Here is a 21,495-nt window from a genome sequence, read left to right on the forward strand (position 1 = left end):
AAATTGTCACTATGTCAGATAATTATTTGATTGTGAAGTAATAGTTCCTTGCTTTTGTCTAGTATTAAGAAACAGTTTGTTGAAACAACCATTAGTCTCTCCTAGCTACAGAAACTGCCTATATGCATTTGCTTAGGCTCGGAGCCTAACTCATGTCTCGGGCATGAACTCTCCCTGCATAATTATTTCTTATTCTGCCTATCAGTCGCTGCAAGGTTTTTTGGTATATGTGTGTATAACTGATGCAAAGCTATCCAATCAGATCTTGGTCTTGTGTGTAAAACAATCAATCCTTCTGTTGTGTGTAATCAATGTGAAGCAATGAAATAAACTTGCTACATGTTGCTTACGAGGCACCATGTAGTTTGTTTGTTTGATTTGATTTGTTTGTTTGTTTGATTTGGAGCAGACCTGGACCCCATGCCCAAGCTCACGAGGTCACCGTTGAGTCCGACCTCCACCTCGATCATGACGACGACGACCCGCACAAGGTCGATCCCTACTTTACCACAAATATGTTCTTTCTTTTGTGAAGTAACAGTTCCTTGCTTTGTGTAATGTTAAGAAACTGTTTGTTGAGACAACAATTAGTCTCTCCCGGCTACAGGAACTGTTTATATGCATTTGCTTAGGCTTGGAGCATAACTCATAAATCAGTTACCTGTTTTGCATATCCTATGAATTTGAGCCTTATCTGTTTGCTATTTCTCCATCTCAAATCTCCATCAGTAAGCTAAAAAAAGACTAGCTAGCTAATCCTCTGTAATTAGCTTGCTTCCCCCATCTCACGCTGAAACCCTAGCTCTTCCCTTGGTGACGGAGAGGCTCACATCATGGATCCTCTCCTCGAAGGTACAAATTTCTCCTACCATTCTCTTATTTTTCTGTTTTCTTCATATACCCATCTGATTCATGCTTTTTTTGTAGACATCAACGGCCAAGGAAGGAGAAGCTGCTGCATAGGTGGTGAGTTGCTGTAGTTCTACCCCTCTGCTACCTTTCTCTACTATCTCTTCTCTGACCCTGACTCGTCTCTTCTCTTCTCTGTAGCCATCCTGTAGCCATGGACGGCACTCATAGCATGTGCGAAGTCTGCTCCTTCCCCGCATGGCTAGTTAGCACTTCTCCCGCCCATGGAAGGTCCACTCCTCACTTTACTCTCCTTGTTTGGTTTGGTTTCTTTCTTTCTTTTTTTTGCTCTTTCTGCTTCAAGCATGCTAGAGCACATTCCAATATGTGTCTATGTGGCTCACAAGTTTGGAATATCTAATCTAATAAGGGATTGCAAAGCTACCTTGTGACGTGCAAATTAATTTTCCTGCATCCATAAATCGTAAATTCACTGTTGTTTGCTTGCTTCCCCTAAATGAATTTGTTAATCAAACTAGATGCCTGGTGCAACTCATGTGCCATGTGTCATACGTTCCAAATCAGATGGCTGCTACATGGAGATATATATTTTTCTTCTGCTGCTGCGCCATGTATTCTAGATTCCTCCTCTAGCTAGCGTTGGCTATGTCCGGAAGGTGTATTGCTCCTGGTAGCCAGACCACTGTAGTGAGTTACTTAGTTGATGCAGATGCAACAATGCTTTCTTGTCCTGCCTACAAACCGCTGCAAGGTTATTGGTATGTGTGTATAACTGATGCAAGCTATCAAATCAGATATTGATGTTGTGTGTAAAACAATAAAATATTTTTGCTGTGTGTAATAAATGTAAAGCAATCGAATAAACTTGCTATATGTTGCTTAGCTTATTTACGGGAACATTTTTCTTAGGAACAAGAAACCTTGACTGTTGGAGTTCAAAAAAAAAAAGATCATGCGGCCTATATCGATCCCAAGTCTAAGGACTAAATAACTGTAGACGTGAGGGGGAGTGTTGATTTGCTTAATTTGTTACTTGTCAATGCTTAAGTGTGTGTGTGTGTGTTACTAATAGTCTGAAATTCGACAAGTGAAGCAATAGGAGCACATGTGATAGATGTGTCTATTGTGATCTATGTTGTTAATTACCTCACCTAGATCATTTGCTTTTTTCATGCAATGATAATTGCTTCAAGTTATTTTCAAATACTATACAGCAACTCACTAGTTACCTATAACCAACCATTTTTAGTCCGCTAGACTTATTTGTTTGTTTGATTTGGAGCAGCAGCAGGCACCCTCCGCCGATGACCTGGACCCCATGCCCAAGCTGACGAGGAGGACATCGTCGAGTCTGACGTCCACCTCGACCATGATGACGCCCCGCACAAGGTTGATCCCTACTTCACCACAAATATGTTCTTTCTTTTGTTGTGGTTCAAAATTCTCCTCCCAAGAACATTAGCTATAGGAATAATTAACTTTTAAGATGTTACTGTTGTGTCATAGAAAAGATGATTAATATTTACTGTAGTGTCCAGACTAGGAATACGTGTGTTGTGCCTTGTGCGCTTTCGGAAAGTAATGCAATGCTAAATGTATGTATGCAAGCTTAGGAAACTGAGCAAGGGAAAAGAGTGAGTGTTAACCATTATTATATCTCCTTGCTGGTTTTGTCAACTATAACTGTGTTGGATCATCATTGGATTGTGAAGTAACAACGGTTCCTTGGTTTGTGTTATGATGCTAAGTAACTTTTTGTTTGTTGAAACGACCATCAGTTATACAAAAACTGTTTGTATGCATCATTTGTTTAGCCTTGGAGCATAAGTGATGTATGTGGTATAAACTATAAGAAATAATGTCGTTAGTAGCCAGTTAACTGTTTGCATTTCCTGTAGATTAGAGCAAGCTAGTTGTTTGCTATTTTTCATGCTTACAAGCACCACTTCTCTTACATGCATTGTTGTTGAAATGAGATTATTCAAAACTGAAGGTTATCGTGCCTCTCAAATTTTTACATTTGTTCTATTTACAGTTCAACTACTTGGTCGGTTGCCACTACTCTCTGCCTGATGACCGGTTATGGGCGATCGGCAGAACAAGTGAGTTGACACTAGGTTACTTCCCTGTAAAAAACGATCCCGCCGGAGGGCGGAGGCTGTCCTGGAAGGAGGCCACACATGAGTTATGAGGACCATATGCCTAGGTGGAAGCAGTCTTGAGAACCTTGGCCAAAACAAGGAAGTTTGAGAAGGCTAGTGGTATGAGGAACAACCATGGCTTCAAGGTTTAACTCATGTATGTGTACCATCCATGATATGCACTTACATCCGGATCTCTGTTGGTCTATGCTTGTAGTTCCGACTTTAGCGGTATGCCGTTTCCCATCACACACATGGAGCGGTCTTGTTCTTTTTGTTATATGTTGTGTATGCTCGCCTCATTCCTGAAATTCCAACTACATATATGTGGTCTGTGTACCATCCATGATATGCACTTACATCCGGATCTCATGCTGATCTTGTGTTTGTTTCCAATGATGCCCTCCTACTCTTGGGAGACCCTTTGTCGCCTACATTGATCGTGGTTGTTGTTTATCATATTAAGAAAATTGGTTTGTCATGTGCCCTCAAAATAACTTGATGATATGTATGCATCTTTTTATGTCCAAACAGACTTTCCATCAGAGAGACATCTTTTTATGTCCGAACTGACTCGACGGTCCTTTTGGATTGCCAAAGGAGATGAATGATTGGGAAAGAGGGAGCATGCCACATGCTGAGAGTTGATACATAGCACGTGTGGTCGGCGGTTGTCAAGCCGATCTTCCAGCAGTCCCACAGTAGACTTTGTACTGATGAAGTGGGCAGTCCAATCCAGGAGTACATATTAGGTCTGCAAGTTACAAGGCTTGTAATACTTGCAACATGTGTTTGGTGATGATGAGACATGAGAGCTCCAACCAGGCTAGCTAGTGTGGTTTAGTTTGTCTAGCTACCCAATCCCAGTGTTGACGTGGCTGTGAAAAATACATAGAAATCAACCAAAGTGAGATATATGATGATTACAATAATAAAATGCTATCACTAACTGAGTAATATCTTGATCTCCCTCGCAAAACAAAACAAAAAATGTTCACTAGTCTTGCACAAGAAAAGTAAATCTGTTCTTTTGCCTAGTGAAATGTTGACAAAGAATTGCCATGCATTGAAGAATCTAGTCATATTTGTCAATCTTATAACATATATATTTGGAATCTAGCCACATGTGCCAGTCTCATCACAAAACCTGCTAGCTTTTAAGTAGCTGCCACGATCAAAGAAGATGAATCCAGCCAGCCAGCCAGCCTGAGGATACATATCTGTCATCTCTCAGAACTGATAAAACATCTCACGGAACTGATAAAACAGAGAAATTTTAACTCGGTACAACATAGGCCATTAATTGTAAACGCCGTATCTCTCAGAACTTACTTGGGACTTGGAAAGTTTGCTCAAAAACAAAGGAATTTTAACTCTGGTACAACATAGGCCATTGTAAACGTTGTATCTCACGGAACTGACTTGGGACTTGAAACTTTAACTCGATACAACATAGGGCAATGTAAAAGCCGTGTGAAACCTGTATCACTTGATAATTCCCTTTCTTGGGAACTTAGCATCATCATCATGTCATTAAATGCCCTAGGGATACCCACCGGCCACCGAGCAAGGGCCTAAGTTGCGCCACATCACTGATCCGTAGCACCACGACCTCCTTCTCGTTCTCTTCGTCATGGCTTCTAAGAGCATCATTATCTCTATATATGTCGGCAATGGTCGTCTGTCCGTGTGCGGGGTGCGCGTGCGACTTAGAGATCCATGCGTGTTGTATTTCCTGGTGGTGATATGATGAACTATAGATTTGGAAGTTTGCTTTGTACAACTGCACTATAAAGTTTGATTTTTTTCGTGGTTGCGTGATGTCGATGATGATTACTGTGAAGATTTCTCAATGTAATCACTAATGATTGCATAACCTACTGCTTTCCTTCTGAGGCATAATGTCCCTCTCAATTCTTCTCTCTTGAAATAGTGGTTTTGCGTGATCCCTTGTGACAGAAATTATTGGGACTTCAAGATGCAAAGGTAAAACAATTTTTGATGCTGCTGTTTAGGTTAGATAGTCACACTTTTATTTCTGTCAATTGCATGGCATGGTATCTAGACTAGGTGTCGTTGATGTTCTCAATATATTCATGCCTTTTTATACCTTGAATGATCCATCAACATCCTGTAAAGACTAGTCTCACTGATGGTAATATTTATAAGTATACATGTTATCAAAACACACAAAATGAACCCCGTATTGCTTTGTTCATTTCAATTTCGTGTATTGTGCTATTGTTTTACTCTGAGTTGGCCTGATCCGGTTTTTTTCCACAAATGCAGGTGCCATTGTTGTTGATTCCATTGTTCATGGCCATCTGAAAAGCTAAGGAACTGTTCAAACCTTGAAATAAACTTGAACACCCTGCAGTTGTGTAATTGAGGTCCGATATGCCTCTCATCCCGCCAATTCCGATTCTCCCCATCCATCTACCTAGCCTCAAAGAGTTAGATTGATTTCTGTTTTGTTCGTTTCGAAGCAGGAGCCCCATGACATCAACAAGAATGACGACGATGATGCGGAGGAGGAGGACCTCAACTACACACCACACAAAGTCCCTATTGTCTGTCGGCAATGGCTTCCTTCCCTGCAGCAGGTAGCATTCGGTTACTGCTGCAAATGCCAACGGAAGAAAATATACATATGAAATGCTACACTTGCACTCAGGAGTGTGAGAAATTTTGCCCAATTTCATTGCCATGTTCATCATGTCATTTACCCACAAATTATCAGTTATTTTATGCTATATGAAGTTGTTCCTCTCTTGATTTTTCATGGTAGACGGAATTGTATGATTTCGGATAGTACTTTATCAAATTCAAACCATACAACATCACCCACGTCCCTCTATGCAGTGCACTTTGCAACTGAACCCATCTCCAGTACTGGATCTCCAGTACTAGCTTCTTTCATGTGCCCTTGAGTATCCAGCTCAACTGATTCAAGTTCTTGGACAATTAATTAAGCACTATAACAAATTAATGAATGCCCTCCTTGTTCTTCTAGCTAGTATACATTACTACTGGATGGTGATCAATTTTAGCCAGCCATTCTTCCATGCCCCCTCTCTCCACCCACTCACTTGATAATCTCCCTGCACCATCAATCCATCTCCTTTAGCAACTAGCTGTTGCAAATGGCACCAGATTTAATTCTGAATGTATGCTTAGTTATTCAGCATGCTTGAAGTCCCAGCCTTTTGTGTCTGGTCAGTTATTTTCATAGCTCATAATATGCTCAACTTCTCAGGAAAGTTATTGACGTTTTAGCGTTATGGTCACCGAGTTTCCTCTTGTTCAGTAGGCGAAAGGGAGGTTATATTGAAACGCTATACTGGTGCCCTTGTTGAAATCGAGTGCCCATGTTGTGTGATATACAATGTTGCTGTGTTGTGTCTCTTGTGTGGCCGAGTTTAATATTATGTTTGTATTTCTGTTTGTGGTTGTGTGCTAGAGTCTAATTAGTTACGTGAATAGTTAACTTTAAGATGTTGATGTGTCATAGAAAAGACGATTTCTTGTGTTGTGTACTTTCGGAAATTAACGCAATGCTAAATGTATGTAGGCTTAAGAAATTGATCAAGGTAAGCCATTATATCTCTTTGCTTGTTTTTTAAATTGTCACTATGTCAGATAATTATTTGATTGTGAAGTAATAGTTCCTTGCTTTTGTCTAGTATTAAGAAACAGTTTGTTGAAACAACCATTAGTCTCTCCTAGCTACAGAAACTGCCTATATGCATTTGCTTAGGCTCGGAGCCTAACTCATGTCTCGGGCATGAACTCTCCCTGCATAATTATTTCTTATTCTGCCTATCAGTCGCTGCAAGGTTTTTTGGTATATGTGTGTATAACTGATGCAAAGCTATCCAATCAGATCTTGGTCTTGTGTGTAAAACAATCAATCCTTCTGTTGTGTGTAATCAATGTGAAGCAATGAAATAAACTTGCTACATGTTGCTTACGAGGCACCATGTAGTTTGTTTGTTTGATTTGATTTGTTTGTTTGTTTGATTTGGAGCAGACCTGGACCCCATGCCCAAGCTCACGAGGTCACCGTTGAGTTCGACCTCCACCTCGATCATGACGACGACGACCCACACAAGGTCGATCCCTACTTTACCACAAATATGTTCTTTCTTTTGTGAAGTAACAGTTCCTTGCTTTGTGTAATGTTAAGAAACTGTTTGTTGAGACAACAATTAGTCTCTCCCGGCTACAGGAACTGTTTATATGCATTTGCTTAGGCTTGGAGCATAACTCATAAATCAGTTACCTGTTTTGCATATCCTATGAATTTGAGCCTTATCTGTTTGCTATTTCTCCATCTCAAATCTCCATCAGTAAGCTAAAAAAAGACTAGCTAGCTAATCCTCTGTAATTAGCTTGCTTCCCCCATCTCACGCTGAAACCCTAGCTCTTCCCTTGGTGACGGAGAGGCTCACATCATGGATCCTCTCCTCGAAGGTACAAATTTCTCCTACCATTCTCTTATTTTTCTGTATTCTTCATATACCCATCTGATTCATGCTTTTTTTGTAGACATCAACGGCCAAGGAAGGAGAAGCTGCTGCATAGGTGGTGAACTGCTGCAGTTCTACCCCTCTGCTACCTTTCTCTACTATCTCTTCTCTGACCCTGACTCGTCTCTTCTCTTCTCTGTAGCCATCCTGTAGCCATGGACGGCACTCATAGCATGTGCGAAGTCTGCTCCTTCCCCGCATGGCTAGTTAGCACTTCTCCCGCCCATGGAAGGTCCACTCCTCACTTTACTCTCCTTGTTTGGTTTGGTTTCTTTCTTTCTTTTTTTGCTCTTTCTGCTTCAAGCATGCTAGAGCACATTCCAATATGTGTCTATGTGGCTCACAAGTTTGGAATATCTAATCTAATAAGGGAATGCAAAGCTACCTTGCGACGTGCAAATTAATTTTCCTGCATCCATAAATCGTAAATTCACTGTTGTTTGCTTGCTTCCCCTGAATGAATTTGTTAATCAAACTAGATGCCTGGTGCAACTCATGTGCCATGTGTCATACGCTCCAAATCAGATGGCTGCTACATGGAGATATATATTTTTCTTCTGCTGCTGCGCCATGTATTATAGATTCCTCCTCTAGCTAGCGTTGGCTATGTCCGGAAGGTGTATTGCTGCTGGTAGCCAGACCACTGTAGTGAGTTACTTAGTTGATGCAGATGCAACAATGCTTTCTTGTCCTGCCTGCAAACCGCTGCAAGGTTATTGGTATGTGTGTATAACTGATGCAAGCTATCAAATCAGATATTGATGTTGTGTGTAAAACAATAAAATCTTTTTGCTGTGTGTAATAAATGTAAAGCAATCGAATAAACTTGCTATATGTTGCTTAGCTTATTTACGGGAACATTTTTCTTAGGAACAAGAAACCTTGACTGTTGGAGTTCAAAAAAAAAGATCATGCGGCCTATATCGATCCCAAGTCTAAGGACTAAATAAGTGTAGACGTGAGGGGGAGTGTTGATTTGCTTAATTTGTTACTTGTCAATGCTTAAGTGTGTGTGTGTGTGTGTGTTACTAATAGTCTAAAATTCGACAAGTGAAGCAATAGGAGCACATGTGATAGATGTGTCTATTGTGATCTACGTTGTTAATTACCTCACCTAGATCATTTGCTTTTTTCATGCAATGATAATTGCTTCAAGTTATTTTCAAATACTATACAGCAATTCACTAGTTACCTATAACCAACCATTTTTAGTCCGCTAGACTTATTTGTTTGTTTGATTTGGAGCAGCAGCAGGCACCCTCCGCCGATGACCTGGAACCCATGCCCAAGCTGACGAGGAGGACATCGTCGAGTCTGACGTCCACCTCGACCATGCTGACGCCCCGCACAAGGTTGATCCCTACTTCACCACAAATATGTTCTTTCTTTTGTTATGGTTCAAAATTCTCCTCCCAAGAACATTAGCTATAGGAATAATTAACTTTTAATATGTTACTGTTGTGTCATAGAAAAGATGATTAATATTTACTGTAGTGTCCAGACTAGGAATACGTGTGTTGTGCCTTGTGCGCTTTCGGAAAGTAATGCAATGCTAAATGTATGTATGCAAGCTTAGGAAACTGAGCAAGGGAAAAGAGTGAGTGTTAACCATTATTATATCTCCTTGCTGGTTTTGTAAACTATAACTGTGTTGGATCATCATTGGATTGTGAAGTAACAACGGTTCCTTGGTTTGTGTTATGATGCTAAGTAACTTTTTGTTTGTTGAAACGGCCATCAGTTATACAAAAACTGTTTGTATGCATCATTTGTTTAGCCTTGGAGCATAAGTGATGTATGTGGTATAAACTATAAGAAATAATGTCGTTAGTAGCCAGTTAACTGTTTGCATTTCCTGTAGATTAGAGCAAGCTAGTTGTTTGCTATTTTTCATGCTTACAAGCACCACTTCTCTTACATGCATTGTTGTTGAAATGAGATTATTCAAAACTTAAGGTTATCGTGCCTCTCAAATTTTTACATTTGTTCTATTTACAGTTCAACTACTTGGTCAGTTGCCACTACTCTCTGCCTGATGACCGGTTATGGGCGATCGACAGAACAAGTGAGTTGACACTAGGTTACTTCCCTGTAAAAAACGATCCCGCCGGAGGGCGGAGGCTGTCCTGGAAGGAGGCCACACATGAGTTATGAGGACCATATGCCTAGGTGGAAGCAGTCTTGAGAACCTTGGCCAAAACAAGGAAGTTTGAGAAGGCTAGTGGTATGAGGAACAACCATGGCTTCAAGGTTTAACTCATGTATGTGTACCATCCATGATATGCACTTACATCCGGATCTCTGTTGGTCTATGCTTGTAGTTCCGACTTGAGCGGTATGCCGTTTCCCATCACACACATGGAGCGGTCTTGTTCTTTTTGTTATATGTTGTGTATGCTCGCCTCATTCCTGAAATTCCAACTACATATATGTGGTCTGTGTACCATCCATGATATGCACTTACATCCGGATCTCATGCTGATCTTGTGTTTGTTTCCAATGATGCCCTCCTACTCTTGGGAGACCCTTTGTCGCCTACATTGATCGTGGTTGTTGTTTATCATATTAAGAAAATTGGTTTGTCATGTGCCCTCAAAACAACTTGATGATATGTATGCATCTTTTTATGTCCAAAGAGACTTTCCATCAGAGAGACATCTTTTTATGTCCGAACTGACTCGACGGTCCTTTTGGATTGCCAAAGGAGATAAATGATTGGGAAAGAGGGAGCATGCCACATGCTGAGAGTTGATACATAGCACGTGTGGTCGGCGGTTGTCAAGCCGATCTTCCAGCAGTCCCACAGTAGACTTTGTACTGATGAAGTGGGCAGTCCAATCCAGGAGTACATATTAGGTCTGCAAGTTACAAGGCTTGTAATACTTGCAACATGTGTTTGGTGATGATGAGACATGAGAGCTCCAACCAGGCTAGCTAGTGTGGTTTAGTTTGTCTAGCTACCCAATCCCAGTGTTGACGTGGCTGTGAAAAATACATAGAAATCAACCAAAGTGAGATATATGATGATTACAATAATAAAATGCTATCACTAACTGAGTAATATCTTGATCTCCCTCGCAAAACAAAACAAAAAATGTTCACTAGTCTTGCACAAGAAAAGTAAATCTGTTCTTTTGCCTTGTGAAATGTTGACAAAGAATTGCCATGCATTGAAGAATCTAGTCATATTTGTCAATCTTATAAAATATATATTTGGAATCCAGCCACATGTGCCAGTCTCATCACAAAACCTGCTAGCTTTTAAGTAGCTGCCACGATCAAAGAAGATGAATCCAGCCAGCCAGCCAGCCTGAGGATACATATCTGTCATCTCTCAGAACTGATAAAACATCTCACGGAACTGATAAAACAGAGAATTTTTAACTCGGTACAACATAGGCCATTAATTGTAAACGCCGTATCTCTCAGAACTTACTTGGGACTTGGAAAGTTTGCTCAAAAACAAAGGAATTTTAACTCTGGTACAACATAGGCCATTGTAAACGTTGTATCTCACGGAACTGACATGGGACTTGAAACTTTAACTCGGTACAACATAGGGCAATGTAAAAGCCGTGTGAAACCTGTATCACTTGATAATTCCCTTTCTTGGGAACTTAGCATCATCATCATGTCATTAAATGCCCTAGGGATACCCACCGGCCACCGAGCAAGGGCCTAAGTTGCGCCACATCACTGATCCGTAGCACCATGACCTCCTTCTCGTTCTCTTCGTCATGGCTTCTAAGAGCATCATTATCTCTATATATGTCGGCAATGGTCGTCCGTCCGTGTGCGGGGTGCGCATGCGACTTAGAGATCCATGCGTGTTGTATTTCCTAGTGGTGATATGATGAACTATAGATTTGGAAGTTTGCTTTGTACAACTGCACTATAAAGTTGGATTTTTTTCGTGGTTGCGTGATGTCGATGATGATTACTGTGAAGCTTTCTCAATGTAATCACTAATGATTGCATAACCTACTGCTTTCCTTCTGAGGCATAATGTCCCTCTCAATTCTTCTCTCTTGAAATAGTGGTTTTGCGTGATCCCTTGTGACAGAAATTATTGGGACTTCAAGATGCAAAGGTAAAACAATTTTTGATGCTGCTGTTTAGGTTAGATAGTCACACTTTTATTTCTGTCAATTGCATGGCATGGTATCTAGACTAGGTGTCGTTGATGTTCTCAATATATTCATGCCTTTTTATACCTTGAATGATCCATCAGCATCCTGTAAAGACTAGTCTCACTGATGGTAATATTTATAAGTATACATGTTATCAGAACACACAAAATGAACCCTGTATTGCTCTGTTCATTTCAATTTCGTGTATTGTGCTATTGTTTTACTCTGAGTTGGCCTGATCCGGTTTTTTTCCACAAATGCAGGTGCCATTGTTGTTGATTCCATTGTTCATGGCCATCTGAAAAGCTAAGGAACTGTTCAAACCTTGAAATAAACTTGAACACCCTGCAGTTGTGTAATTGAGGTCCGATATGCCTCTCATCCCGCCAATTTCGATTCTCCCCATCCATCTACCTAGCCTCAAAGAGTTAGATTGATTTCTGTTTTGTTCGTTTCGAAGCAGGAGCCCCATGACATCAACAAGAATGACGACGATGATGCGGAGGAGGAGGACCTCAACTACACACCACACAAAGTCCCTATTGTCTGTCGGCAATGGCTTCCTTCCCTGCAGCAGGTAGCATTCGGTTACTGCTGCAAATGCCAACGGAAGAAAATATACATATGAAATGCTGCACTTGCACTCAGGAGTGTGAGAAATTTTGCCCAATTTCATTGCCATGTTCATGATGTCATTTACCCACAAATTATCAGTTATTTTATGCTATATGAAGTTGTTCCTCTCTTGATTTTTCATGGTAGCTAGAATTGTATGATTTCGGATAGTACTTTATCAAATTCAAACCATACAACATCATCCACGTCCCTCTATGCAGTGCACTTTGCAACTGAACCCATCTCCAGTACTGGATCTCCAGTACTAGCTTCTTTCATGTGCCCTTGAGTATCCAGCTCAACTGATTCAAGTTCTTGGACAATTAATTAAGCACTATAACAAATTAATGAATGCCCTCCTTGTTCTTCTAGCTAGTATACATTACTACTGGATGGTGATCAATTTTAGCCAGCCATTCTTCCATGCCCCCTCTCTCCACCCACTCACTTGATAATCTCCCTGCACCATCAATCCATCTCCTTTAGCAACTAGCTGTTGCAAATGGCACCAGATTTAATTCTGAATGTATGCTTAGTTATTCAGCATGCTTGAAGTCCCAGCCTTTTGTGTCTGGTCAGTTATTTTCATAGCTCATAATATGCTCAACTTCTCGGGAAAGTTATTGACGTTTTAGCGTTATGGTCACCGAGTTTCCTCTTGTTCAGTAGGCGAAAGGGAGGTTATATTGAAACGCTATACTGGTGCCCTTGTTGAAATCGAGTGCCCATGTTGTGTGATATACAATGTTGCTGTGTTGTGTCTCTTGTGTGGCTGAGTTTAATATTATGTTTGTATTTCTATTTGTGGTTGTGTGCTAGAGTCTAATTAGTTACGTGAATAGTTAACTTTAAGATGTTGATGTGTCATAGAAAAGATGATTTCTTGTGTTGTGTACTTTCGGAAATTAACGCAATGCTAAATGTATGTAGTCTTAAGAAATTGATCAAGGTAAGCCATTATATCTCTTTGCATGTTTTTTAAATTGTCACTATGTCAGATAATTATTTGATTGTGAAGTAATAGTTCCTTGCTTTTGTCTAGTATTAAGAAACAGTTTGTTGAAACAACCATTAGTCTCTCCTAGCTACAGAAACTGCCTATATGCATTTGCTTAGGCTTGGAGCCTAACTCATGTCTCGGGCATGAACTCTCCCTGCATAATTATTTCTTATTCTGCCTATCAGTCGCTGCAAGGTTTTTTGGTATATGTGTGTATAACTGATGCAAAGCTATCCAATCAGATCTTGGTCTTGTGTGTAAAACAATCAATCCTTCTGTTGTGTGTAATCAATGTGAAGCAATGAAATAAACTTGCTACATGTTGCTTACGAGGCACCATGTAGTTTGTTTGTTTGATTTGATTTGTTTGTTTGTTTGATTTGGAGCAGACCTGGACCCCATGCCCAAGCTCACGAGGTCACCGTTGAGTCCGACCTCCACCTCGATCATGACGACGACGACCCGCACAAGGTCGATCCCTACTTTACCACAAATATGTTCTTTCTTTTGTGAAGTAACAGTTCCTTGCTTTGTGTAATGTTAAGAAACTGTTTGTTGAGACAACAATTAGTCTCTCCCGGCTACAGGAACTGTTTATATGCATTTGCTTAGGCTTGGAGCATAACTCATAAATCAGTTACCTGTTTTGCATATCCTATGAATTTGAGCCTTATCTGTTTAATATTTCTCCATCTCAAATCTCCATCAGTAAGCTAAAAAAAGACTAGCTAGCTAATCATCTGTAATTAGCTTGCTTCCCCCATCTCACGCTGAAACCCTAGCTCTTCCCTTGGTGACGGAGAGGCTCACATCATGGATCCTCTCCTCGAAGGTACAAATTTCTCCTACCATTCTCTTATTTTTCTGTTTTCTTCATATACCCATCTGATTCATGCTTTTTTTTGTAGACATCAACGGTCAAGGAAGGAGAAGCTGCTGCATAGGTGGTGAGCTGCTGCAGTTCTACCCCTCTGCTACCTTTCTCTACTATCTCTTCTCTGACCCTGACTCGTCTCTTCTCTTCTCTGTAGCCATCCTGTAGCCATGGACGACACTCATAGCATGTGCGAAGTCTGCTCCTTCCCCGCATGGCTAGTTAGCACTTCTCCCGCCCATGGAAGGTCCACTCCTCACTTTACTCTCCTTGTTTGGTTTGGTTTCTTTCTTTCTTTTTTTTGCTCTTTCTGCTTCAAGCATGCTAGAGCACATTCCAATATGTGTCTATGTGGCTCACAAGTTTGGAATATCTAATCTAATAAGGGATTGCAAAGCTACCTTGCGACGTGCAAATTAATTTTCCTGCATCCATAAATCGTAAATTCACTGTTGTTTTCTTGCTTCCCCTGAATGAATTTGTTAATCAAACTAGATGCCTGGTGCAACTCATGTTCCATGTGTCATACGCTCCAAATCAGATGGCTGCTACATGGAGATATCTATTTTTCTTCTGCTGCTGCGCCATGTATTATAGATTCCTCCTCTAGCTAGTGTTGGCTATGTCCGGAAGGTGTATTGCTGCTGGTAGCCAGACCACTGTAGTGAGTTACTTAGTTGATGCAGATGCAACAATGCTTTCTTGTCCTGCCTACAAACCGCTGCAAGGTTATTGGTATGTGTGTATAACTGATGCAAGCTATCAAATCAGATATTGATGTTGTGTGTAAAACAATAAAATCTTTTTGCTGTGTGTAATAAATGTAAAGCAATCGAATAAACTTGCTATATGTTGCTTAGCTTATTTACGGGAACATTTTTCTCAGGAACAAGAAACCTTGACTGTTGGAGTTCAAAAAAAAAGATCATGCGGCCTATATCGATCCCAAGTCTAAGGACTAAATAAGTGTAGACGTGAGGGGGAGTGTTGATTTGCTTAATTTGTTACTTGTCAATGCTTAAGTGTGTGTGTGTGTGTGTTACTAATAGTCTGAAATTCGACAAGTGAAGCAATAGGAGCACATGTGATAGATGTGTCTATTGTGATCTATGTTGTTAATTACCTCACCTAGATCATTTGCTTTTTTCGTGCAATGATAATTGCTTCAAGTTATTTTCAAATACTATACAACAACTCACTAGTTACCTATAACCAACCATTTTTAGTCTGCTAGACTTATTTGTTTGTTTGATTTGGAGCAGCAGTAGGCACCCTCCGCCGATGACCTGGACCCCATGCCCAAGCTGACGAGGAGGACATCGTCGAGTCTGACGTCCACCTCGACCATGATGACGCCCCGCACAAGGTTGATCCCTACTTCACCACAAATATGTTCTTTCTTTTGTTGTGGTTCAAAATTCTCCTCCCAAGAACATTAGCTATAGGAATAATTAACTTTTAGTATGTTACTGTTGTGTCATAGAAAAGATGATTAATATTTACTGTAGTGTCCAGACTAGGAATACGTGTGTTGTGCCTTGTGCGCTTTCGGAAAGTAATGCAATGCTAAATGTATGTATGCAAGCTTAGGAAACTGAGCAAGGGAAAAGAGTGAGTGTTAACCATTATTATATCTCCTTGCTGGTTTTGTAAACTATAACTGTGTTGGATCATCATTGGATTGTGAAGTAACAACGGTTCCTTGGTTTGTGTTATGATGCTAAGTAACTTTTTGTTTGTTGAAACGACCATCAGTTATACAAAAACTGTTTGTATGCATCATTTGTTTAGCCTTGGAGCATAAGTGATGTATGTGGTATAAACTATAAGAAATAATGTCGTTAGTAGCCAGTTAACCGTTTGCATTTCCTGTAGATTAGAGCAAGCTAGTTGTTTGCTATTTTTCATGCTTACAAGCACCACTTCTCTTACATGCATTGTTGTTGAAATGAGATTATTCAAAACTGAAGGTTATCGTGCCTCTCAAATTTTTACATTTGTTCTATTTACAGTTCAACTACTTGGTCGGTTGCCACTACTCTCTGCCTGATGACCGGTTATGGGCGATCGGCAGAACAAGTGAGTTGACAATAGGTTACTTGCCTGTAAAAAACGATCCCGCCGGAGGGCGGAGGCTGTCCTGGAAGGAGGCCACACATGAGTTATGAGGACCATATGCCTAGGTGGAAGCAGTCTTGAGAACCTTGGCCAAAACAAGGAAGTTTGAGAAGGCTAGTGGTATGAGGAACAACCATGGCTTCAAGGTTTAACTCATGTATGTGTACCATCCATGATATGCACTTACATCCGGATCTCTGTTGGTCTATGCTTGTAGTTCCGACTTGAGCGGTATGCCGTTTCCCATCACACACATGGAGCGGTCTTGTTCTTTTTGTTATATGTTGTGTATGCTCGCCTCATTCCTGAAATTCCAACTACATATATGTGGTCTGTGTACCATCCATGATATGCACTTACATCCGGATCTCATGCTGATCTTGTGTTTGTTTCCAATGATGCCCTCCTACTCTTGGGAGACCCTTTGTCGCCTACATTGATCGTGGTTGTTGTTTATCATATTAAGAAAATTGGTTTGTCATGTGCCCTCAAAACAACTTGATGATATGTATGCATCTTTTTATGTCCAAACAGACTTTCCATCAGAGAGACATCTTTTTATGTCCGAACTGACTCGACGGTCCTTTTGGATTGCCAAAGGAGATGAATGATTGGGAAAGAGGGAGCATGCCACATGCTGAGAGTTGATACATAGCGCATGTGGTCGGCGGTTGTCAAGCCGATCTTCCAGCAGTCCCACAGTAGACTTTGTACTGATGAACTGGGCAGTCCAATCCAGGAGTACATATTAGGTCTGCAAGTTACAAGGCTTGTAATACTTGCAACATGTGTTTGGTGATGATGAGACATGAGAGCTCCAACCAGGCTAGCTAGTGTGGTTTAGTTTGTCTAGCTACCCAATCCCAGTGTTGACGTGGCTGTGAAAAATACATAGAAATCAACCAAAGTGAGATATATGATGATTACAATAATAAAATGCTATCACTAACTGAGTAATATCTTGATCTCCCTCGCAAAACAAAACAAAAAATGTTCACTAGTCTTGCACAAGAAAAGTAAATCTGTTCTTTTGCCTAGTGAAATGTTGACAAAGAATTGCCATGCATTGAAGAATCTAGTCATATTTGTCAATCTTATAACATATATATTTGGAATCCAGCCACATGTGCCAGTCTCATCACAAAACCTGCTAGCTTTTAAGTAGCTGCCACGATCAAAGAAGATGAATCCAGCCAGCCAGCCAGCCTGAGGATACATATCTTTCATCTCTCAGAACTGATAAAACATCTCACGGAACTGATAAAACAGAGAAATTTTAACTCGGTACAACATAGGCCATTAATTGTAAACACCGTATCTCTCAGAACTTACTTGGGACTTGGAAAGTTTGCTCAAAAACAAAGGAATTTTAACTCTGGTACAACATAGGCCATTGTAAACGTTGTATCTCACGGAACTGACTTGGGACTTGAAACTTTAACTCGGTACAACATAGGGCAATGTAAAAGCCGTGTGAAACCTGTATCACTTGATAATTCCCTTTCTTGGGAACTTAGCATCATCATCATGTCATTAAATGCCCTAGGGATACCCACCGGCCACCGAGCAAGGGCCTAAGTTGCACCACATCACTGATCCGTAGCACCACGACCTCCTTCTCGTTCTCTTCGTCATGGCTTCTAAGAGCATCATTATCTCTATATATGTCGGCAATGGTCGTCCGTCCGCATGCGGGGTGCGCGTGCGACTTAGAGATCCATGCGTGTTGTATTTCCTAGTGGTGATATGATGAACTATAGATTTGGAAGTTTGCTTTGTACAACTGCACTATAAAGTTGGATTTTTTTCGCGGTTGCGTGATGTCGATGATGATTACTGTGAAGCTTTCTCAATGTAATCACTAATGATTGCATAACCTACTGCTTTCCTTCTGAGGCATAATGTCCCTCTCAATTCTTCTCTCTTGAAATAGTGGTTTTGCGTGATCCCTTGTGACAGAAATTATTGGGACTTCAAGATGCAAAGGTAAAACAATTTTTGATGCTGCTGTTTAGGTTAGATAGTCACACTTTTATTTCTGTCAATTGCATGGCATGGTATCTAGACTAGGTGTCGTTGATGTTCTCAATATATTCATGCCTTTTTATACCTTGAATGATCCATCAGCATCCAGTAAAGACTAGTCTCACTGATGGTAATATTTATAAGTATACATGTTATCAGAACACACAAAATGAACCCTATATTGCTTTGTTCATTTCAATTTTGTGTATTGTGCTATTGTTTTACTCTGAGTTGGCCTGATCCAGTTTTTTTCCACTAATGCAGGTGCCATTGTTGTTGATTCCATTGTTCATGGCCATCTGAAAAGCTAAGGAACTGTTCAAACCTTGAAATAAACTTGAACACCCTGCAGTTGTGTAATTGAGGTCCGATATGCCTCTCATCCTGCCAATTCCGATTCTCCCCATCCATCTACCTAGCCTCAAAGAGTTAGATTGATTTCTGTTTTGTTCGTTTCGAAGCAGGAGCCCCATGACATCAACAAGAATGACGACGATGATGCGGAGGAGGAGGACCTCAACTACACACCACACAAAGTCCCTATTGTCTGTCGGCAATGGCTTCCTTCCCTGCAGCAGGTAGCATTCGGTTACTACTGCAAATGCCAACGGAAGAAAATATACATATGAAATGCTACACTTGCACTCAGGAGTGTGAGAAATTTTGCCCAATTTCATTGCCATGTTCATCATGTCATTTACCCACAAATTATCAGTTATTTTATGCTATATGAAGTTGTTCCTCTCTTGATTTTTCATGGTAGACGGAATTGTATGATTTCGGATAGTACTTTATCAAATTCAAACCATACAACATCACCCACGTCCCTCTATGCAGTGCACTTTGCAACTGAACCCATCTCCAGTACTGGATCTCCAGTACTAGCTTCTTTCATGTGCCCTTGAGTATCCAGCTCAACTGATTCAAGTTCTTGGACAATTAATTAAGCACTATAACAAATTAATGAATGCCCTCCTTGTTCTTCTAGCTAGTATACATTACTACTGGATGGTGATCAATTTTAGCCAGCCATTCTTCCATGCCCCCTCTCTCCACCCACTCACTTGATAATCTCCCTGCACCATCAATCCATCTCCTTTAGCAACTAGCTGTTGCAAATGGCACCGGATTTAATTCTGAATGTATGCTTAGTTATTCAGCATGCTTGAAGTCCCAGCCTTTTGTGTCTGGTCAGTTATTTTCATAGCTCATAATATGCTCAACTTCTCAGGAAAGTTATTGACGTTTTAGCGTTATGGTCACCGAGTTTCCTCTTGTTCAGTAGGCGAAAGGGAGGTTATATTGAAACGCTATACTGGTGCCCTTGTTGAAATCGAGTGCCCATGTTGTGTGATATACAATGTTGCTGTGTTGTGTCTCTTGTGTGGCCGAGTTTAATATTATGTTTGTATTTCTGTTTGTGGTTGTGTGCTAGAGTCTAATTAGTTACGTGAATACTTAACTTTAAGATGTTGATGTGTCATAGAAAAGATGATTTCTTGTGTTGTGTACTTTCGGAAATTAACGCAATGCTAAATGTATGTAGGCTTAAGAAATTGATCAAGGTAAGCCATTATATCTCTTTGCTTGTTTTTTAAATTGTCACTATGTCAGATAATTATTTGATTGTGAAGTAATAGTTCCTTGCTTTTGTCTAGTATTAAGAAACAATTTGTTGAAACAACCATTAGTCTCTCCTAGCTACAGAAACTGCCTATATGCATTTGCTTAGGCTTGGAGCCTAACTCATGTCTCGGGCATGAACTCTCCCTGCATAATTATTTCTTATTCTGCCTATCAGTCGCTGCAAGGTTTTTTGGTATATGTGTGTATAACTGATGCAAAGCTATCCAATCAGATCTTGGTCTTGTGTGTAAAACAATCAATCCTTCTGTTGTGTGTAATCAATGTGAAGCAATGAAATAAACTTGCTACATGTTGCTTACGAGGCACCATGTAGTTTGTTTGTTTGATTTGATTTGTTTGTTTGTTTGATTTGGAGCAGACCTGGACCCCATGCCCAAGCTCACGAGGTCACCGTTGAGTCCGATCTCCACATCGATCATGACGACGACGACCCGCACAAGGTCGATCCCTACTTTACCACAAATATGTTCTTTCTTTTGTGAAGTAACAGTTCCTTGCTTTGTGTAATGTTAAGAAACTGTTTGTTGAGACAACAATTAGTCTCTCCCGGCTACAGGAACTGTTTATATGCATTTGCTTAGGCTTGGAGCATAACTCATAAATCAGTTACCTGTTTTGCATATCCTATGAATTTGAGCCTTATCTGTTTGCTATTTCTCCATCTCAAATCTCCATCAGTAAGCTAAAAAAGACTAGCTAGCTAATCCTCTGTAATTAGCTTGCTTCCCCCATCTCACGCTGAAACCCTAGCTCTTCCCTTGGTGACGGAGAGGCTCACATCATGGATCCTCTCCTCGAAGGTACAAATTTCTCCTACCATTCTCTTATTTTTCTGTTTTCTTCATATACCCATCTGATTCATGCTTTTTTTTGTAGACATCAACGGCCAAGGAAGGAGAAGCTACTGCATAGGTGGTGAGTTGCTGCAGTTCTACCCCTCTGCTACCTTTCTCTACTATCTCTTCTCTGACCCTGACTCGTCTCTTCTCTTCTCTGTAGCCATCCTGTAGCCATGGACGGCACTCATAGCATGTGCGAAGTCTGCTCCTTCCCCGCATGGCTAGTTAGCACTTCTCCCGCCCATGGAAGGTCCACTCTGTAGGGTTTCGTAGTTATTTCAAAAATTTTCCTACGCACACGCAAGATCATGTGATGCATAGCAACGAGGGGAGAGTATTGTCTACGTACCCAACGCAGACCGACTGCGGAAGCGATGACACGACGTAGAGGAAGTAGTCGTACGTCTTCTCGATCCAACCGATCAAGCACCGAAACTACGGCACCTCCGAGTTCGAGCACACGTTCAGCTCGATGACGATCCCCGGACTCCAATCCAGCAAAGTGTCGGGGAAGAGTTTCGTCAGCACGACGGCGTGGTGACGATCTTGATGAACTACAGCAGCAGGGCTTCGCCTAAATTCCGCTACAGTATTATCGAGGAATATGGTGGCAGGGGGCACCGCACACGGCTAAGGAATCGATCACGTGGATCAACTTGTGTCAACTTGTGTGTTTAGAGGTGCCCCTGCCTCCGTATATAAAGGAG

At 40.8% G+C, this 21,495-nt stretch overlaps 3 long non-coding RNA genes and 1 other non-coding gene across 4 annotated transcripts in view; all 4 read left to right on the plus strand.

Annotated features, from left to right (window-relative positions):
- LOC119335997 overlaps positions 1 to 3,327 on the plus strand; it is a 4,942-nt gene extending 1,615 nt beyond the window's left edge. Inside the window, exons 3-7 of the long non-coding RNA XR_005162149.1 lie at positions 410 to 852; positions 928 to 966; positions 1,051 to 1,140; positions 2,156 to 2,259; positions 2,906 to 3,327. This is a non-coding gene — a long non-coding RNA (uncharacterized LOC119335997). The remainder of the gene's footprint in view (positions 1 to 409; positions 853 to 927; positions 967 to 1,050; positions 1,141 to 2,155; positions 2,260 to 2,905) is intronic.
- Positions 3,328 to 4,832: 1,505 nt separating this feature from the next.
- LOC119342486 lies at positions 4,833 to 4,910 on the plus strand. The gene has a single exon (XR_005165611.1). It is a non-coding gene; the product is annotated as a small nucleolar RNA U83 (small nucleolar RNA).
- Positions 4,911 to 7,240: 2,330 nt separating this feature from the next.
- LOC119337632 lies at positions 7,241 to 7,766 on the plus strand. The gene is made up of 3 exons (XR_005163431.1): positions 7,241 to 7,484; positions 7,560 to 7,598; positions 7,683 to 7,766. It is a non-coding gene; the product is annotated as an uncharacterized LOC119337632 (long non-coding RNA).
- A 4,166-nt stretch (positions 7,767 to 11,932) lies between these two features.
- LOC119337182 lies at positions 11,933 to 13,863 on the plus strand. Its single transcript, XR_005163056.1, has 3 exons — positions 11,933 to 12,034; positions 12,134 to 12,247; positions 13,675 to 13,863. It is a non-coding gene; the product is annotated as an uncharacterized LOC119337182 (long non-coding RNA).
- The last annotated feature ends 7,632 nt before the right edge of the window (positions 13,864 to 21,495 follow it).

This window comes from Triticum dicoccoides, chromosome 7B (assembly GCF_002162155.2).
Source record: "Triticum dicoccoides isolate Atlit2015 ecotype Zavitan chromosome 7B, WEW_v2.0, whole genome shotgun sequence".
NCBI classification, from domain to species: domain Eukaryota; kingdom Viridiplantae; phylum Streptophyta; class Magnoliopsida; order Poales; family Poaceae; genus Triticum; species Triticum dicoccoides.